Source organism: Glandiceps talaboti, chromosome 9, assembly GCF_964340395.1.
Source record: "Glandiceps talaboti chromosome 9, keGlaTala1.1, whole genome shotgun sequence".
Lineage (NCBI taxonomy): Eukaryota > Metazoa > Hemichordata > Enteropneusta > Spengelidae > Glandiceps > Glandiceps talaboti.
In genome coordinates, this window is record NC_135557.1 from 7,444,921 (window position 1) to 7,450,847 (window position 5,927).

The window sequence follows — 5,927 nt, forward strand, 5'->3', positions numbered from 1 at the left end:
TATCTTATTCCTATGTCTTATCTACTTTGAGAACACATCCAAAGATAGGTAAAAATGTAGGGTTTGTTCGCACGGATATTGTTTTATTGTGCTTAGACTATGATTAGATGTCGTGTCCACAGACAGACAGACAGACAGACAGACAGACAGACAGACAGACAGACAGACAGAGACAGAGACAGACAAACTGACACACACTGATATACATACATACATACATACATTCATACATACATACATACATACATACATACATACATACATACATACATATTTAGTTATACTTAATTTATTCACTGTAATAGTTAAATATAGATGCACAAATCACAAGGCAATGGTACCGCTAACATAAGTTTAACACACTAAAGTAAAAGTCAATACGTACAGAGGGTCAACCAAAGGCAGATGGCACATATAATATTAACAGTTCAGAACCGGAGTCAAAAACATTGAAAATTTAAATACTTCGGATTTACGACAGTGTATATGGATATGTTAATACATTGATAGGGGACATAAATATATACATTATCGTGAGGGGATGATCAGCACGTCAGTAGTAACCCATCACGCAATGATGTAAGGATGTAAGGGTGCGATAACGTCATCAAGTTTATATCAACACTACAATAGCAGAAACTATTGCTGTCGGTGGTGAAAACAGAATTGTGTGCTTGAGAAATCCATTTGTCTATACGGTGGAGATGATCGTAAGGATCGTATAGGATTAGTCACTATTTACTGGAATTCTTTCCACCCTCTCACATACGTCCATATACGTCATTTGCTTCATAACTAGATACTATACTGACATATGGTACTAACACGGAGAACTGTCACTTTGACTCGGACGGGTGAAAGCTTTTCCTGGTTTTAATATCATCTTGAATGATAACTAAATCCATGGGTTTTTTATTCTAAAGATGAATGGGCAGATTTAAAGATGGTTGACAACAAATTATATGACATTATCATGCGACCTTCACTCTTGGTTACAATCAATGAACGTGAAATTATAAGTGCAGCTGAGATGTTGATGTATATGCAGTAACTGTTATACTTTCTGAGTGACCCAAAGGTAAACATCACGTACTATGCATACATAAGTACTGGTACAGTCAATTCAGGTTCAGTCAACGAAGGCCACTGTTCTTGTAAAAAGCTGTTCTTTTTTACGTATTTTGTCAGTGGGTGAACAATTTTTTCCGATCGGTAGCGGGAGGGGACCAAACAAGGAAGAATTGGGGCGGAGAAGTCCTGGTGCAGTGGGAGGAGAAAACAGGGACGCATTTTCCTGTACATCAAAATGAATGTTTTGGAAAAGTGGACAGCACAAACTTTTATAAATATTTTTTTTGGCTGTACATTTGATAGGAGGAAACCAATAACACAAAGACCACGTGAAAAATAACGGAAAATATAACTACATGAATTAGACACTTACACACAAATATAAATAAAATAAACCCCACCTATTCTAAAATTGAGCGCAAACAGAACCACACAAAGTTTTTTTGCCTAAGATATATTCTTAATATACTTTCTAAAAAAAATAATTGCAAGGGTGATAGGTAATGAAGTTATGAATAGAGAAGTTTGCTACATAGTTCAGGTTGGAAGATATACTATATCAGCATGTCCAGTCTAAACGTACGCATTCGTGATTCATTTTGTATAGGCTGAGTATTGAAACAAAACAAGAATATAACACATCATCTGCATGGGTCGCGTTGCGATTGGTCAATGCCCTGTCACGTGGTATGCGTAGAACGACCATAGAGTAAGTCCATACAGCGAGTATATATTCCATATTTTTTGTTCTATTAAAAGGTTTCGTGCATATGGTATAAGTAGAAGAAGTCTGATTGACAGAATAACTAACGTCAAGTTGTACAATATTGTGCTGTAATACCAACAGATTTTCATTAAATTTACTAAATGACTCCATTTTATCTTACAGACTTGAAATAAAGTCATCGATCAAATCACTTATTGTAAACGAAACTACTGGGATGGTCACAGGCGAACAAAGTCATCCCAAAGAGAAATACAATCATGTTGTCATGGCAACAAACTTGATAGGAGTTCACAGTATTATGATACAAATCGAATCAAAATATTTCTACAAAGCTTAAAACAATTGTCAACAAGATTTCAGGACTCCATCTGGCTCCTCCGTGTAAAGTATTCAGAGCATTGTTTGATAGACAACTGACTGATTCTCCGATTATTCTCGAAACTCCTGACTTCACACCGATCAATGTCATCGCCCAATACCATCTCCTGGAAGATGAGTTTAAGAATTGGTCTAACGAAACAGGTGGATCGGTCATCGAATTCCACCTCTATACCTGCAAATATGGTGATGTACCTGACGGTAAAGTATGGAGTATCATTTCGCCAACTGTCAAAGAATATATACCCAGAAATCTTTGAATGGCAGTTCACTATGTTGGCATATCACGTGAATGCCTTCTCTGTAACTTTCCTTCGTTTGACAGGGGATCACACAAATACCGGCCGTATTCGAATTTCGCTGCAAAGAGCGGATTCCCCAATCTGGCACTAGCAGGTGACTGGCTTCACACTGACTATCCTTCCGCGTTAATGGAAAGAGCTGTTTATACTGGTCGGGAAGCTGTCAAACAGATTTTGCTATCACATCACGTGCGCGACAAGCGGCCATGACAGTGACTTCCTCATATGGCCCTGGACTGATATAACAAATTGATGTGTCGTTATCAATAACAGGTGTCAGGGCGTTGATGACTACATTCAAAGTTAGTATCGTTTCGGAGAACTTCCATGATCTTGCAATGTACATTTTGGCACGTATGTACATAGGGAGCCCATGAATCATGTTATACAAAAACAGACAGACAGACAAACAAACAAACAAACAAACAAACAAACAAACAAACAAACAAACAAACAAACAAACAAACAAACAAACAAACAGACACAAACAAACAATACAAAGGTAAATAAATAAATAAAACAAACATATACACATGGGAGTAATAATATACTATGTTTTTATACTCATCCAAAAAACACCGCCCATGTAATTCATTATTATGCGTATCTGTGTTTGTTTGTTTGTTTGTTTGTTTCTTTGTGTATTTGTTTGTGTATTTTTTGCACTTGCTTGTTTATTTATAACATGCTTACTGGGCTTCGTGTTGGGTGTTTACACTACCTTGATTACAGGGTGATTATATCCGCACAGGAAAGATACATCTTGTATCAATTTGTGTAATCTACAATATCGAACAACATCAATTCCTGAAGAGTTTGCCTGTGTGTCTTAGTAATTAGTCGAAACTGCATGTTGGGAGGTTACCACTTCACTTACTTCTAATGTTACTTTCGGTGAACTTCACGAAATCTTTTCTGTAATTTTAATTTAAAAATCCAGTATTGATATTATTTATAACATTAGAACTAGTGTAAGTCAATGTCATCAGCTATGTAATCAATGAATGCAAACTAAAACAACCACAATTTATGGCGGAAGTGGCTGGGGAGAAAATGGGGGGGGGGGGCACTAAAAGATTGTGTTTCGAAGATGGGGTATGAACTTGAAAATTATGATCTGAAACGGGGGGGGGGGGAGGGATACCGAGCGAAATATATTTTGATCGATGAAATTTTCAAAAAATCAAGGTTGCTGATCGACTTGCCAGGTACATTTGAGAAATTTCATACGATTTCGCTGTATTTAGTTTTTAAGACTATGCTTAAGGAGGAAAGTGGATGCCATAAGAATATGAGAGAGGGTGAGAGATAAATGCATACACAGTTTCTGCTTGTCGCTGTCTCTGTCTGTCTGTCTGTCTGTCTGTCTGTTTGTCAGACAGTCTTTCTGTATATATCTGTATGTCTGTATGTCTGTATGTATGTATGTATGTATGTATGTATGTATGTATGTATGTATGTATGTATGTCTGTCTGTCTGTCTGTCTGTCTCTCTGTCTGTCTCTGTCTGTCTATCTCTATGTCGTCTATGTGTGTCTTTCTGCTGTTCTCTCTCATGTAAAGAGGTCGATAAATATTTCATATCAATGAAGAGAACGGCAAAACGTCTTCTTGATTTGCTTCTTGGACGGTCCTCTAACGTAGGCAGGATAATTGACATGAACGTCAATTTCAAATGTCAATGTCTCCATAGATAGCGTGTATCTGACTATATGGGGGTAAACACCTGAATGAGTGTCTGTATATTACAGTTGTTAAGTTATGCAGCAAATGTTGATTTTAAACTATAAGTATGACTGTCATCAAATTTGCATATATTGCAAAGCAAAGTGACATGCATATGTACCACGTAAAATGTCACCTATGAGCCAGGTAGGAATGAAATTACATATTACATCTGAGAAATGGCGTATTACGGTCGCACGCACGCAAGCACACACACACGCACACAAAGACAGGCGGGCGGATGGTCGTACTTGACGGTCCATTGTAATAGAACCCGATGGGGGTGGACGCAAAATACCAGACAGACATGTGACAAGAGAGATCAACCTAACCATTTAGTTCCGCCCAGCTGTCGCTGACTGTGGCATTGAAAAGTGCTCACCGTGGGAGAGGGACACTCTACCACACCCTCCCCCTGGCCATCATGTGGGGGGGGGGGTGTCGCTGTTTCTGTCCAAAATCAAGATAGAAGGGGAAAACCCAGCTGGCTAAGTGTCTCTAAGTATAGGTTACAGCTCAGTATGAGACTTCTCCTTGCAATGCACAAAGACCACATCTATTTGTAATGGTATTTCTTAAAATGTAAAGACGATGAGGTCGATTGCCATGGTTATTAGTTGTTATTAGTTGTTATAGTGTACTATACAGTTGTACATTTCCAGAATGTGAGAAGGGTGGGGTACCATATAATACTACATATGAATATATGTGTAACCTGAGGGGAGGAGGAGAAGGTATTACGAAAGTACATGGGTTGATTTCGGCGTAAGGGCATGATTCTTTGAGAGCATACATTTTTTGACCCCCCCCCCCCCCCCCCGCCACGTCGTTATAAATTACGCCTTTTCCGTAATATGGGCTGAAACACACTTTCTCCCGAAAAATTAACACGTTTAACTGTAATATGATATAGTGGCAATGAGGTGTTCTCTGTTTCTATGCCAACCATGATAACATTTCATAAACATCAGCTGTCTTTGTATGTAACATACGATGAACTCTACTAGGCATATTTTCAGTCATTCTTACAATTCAACCGACCGAAACTACGAGTGTTTGTAATGAAAAATAATCAACTCAATTACTACATTAATTATTCAAAGGAAACATACGAGTTCACAATATATCCTGACTAGCTTGAAATTAGATTAATATTGAAAGAGCCATCCGATGCATTTCAGTGTAATTGAGTTTACTACTTTTTGTTCAAGGTGACACCACAATATTCTATCAGCAGTACACACATTTGTATTTATCACTGAACAGGGTACTACTATCACAGACCAACATTTCAATACTTATCATTTCTGTATTTTCCACCTCTCACTTTGACATATGTTGTGATCGGCAGAATAGATTAATGACAGCGTGTAGTTTTGGTGTTCACGATACGTTAGAATTTTGACGATTTCACCTCAAGTTAATTATCACAAGCAGCCCAATGACGTCATCTTTTACTTGTATCCAATCACATAGACGACATTGTGACTTAAATTACTAATAATAGAACACCACGTAATGAAACCACTTTTCTTAAAGTAAGAATTTGATAATAAAGGCCAAAAGGAAGTGGAATTAAACTTGAGAACCATTCATCTCTGTCTGTCTAGCGATTCTTGAGTGCTGGTGTGTTCTCTCTGTACGGGAGTTATTTAGATTGTATTATATAGTTGTGTCGACGTTCGCATTGGTGAGAATCCGACATTGGCGGAGTATGTATCAGC

General features: G+C 37.8%; 1 pseudogene; it reads left to right on the forward strand.

The window, feature by feature from the left end:
- Positions 1–943: 943 nt before the first annotated feature.
- LOC144439738 (carotenoid phi-ring synthase-like) lies at positions 944–2,723 on the forward strand (annotated as a pseudogene).
- Positions 2,724–5,927: the final 3,204 nt, after the last annotated feature.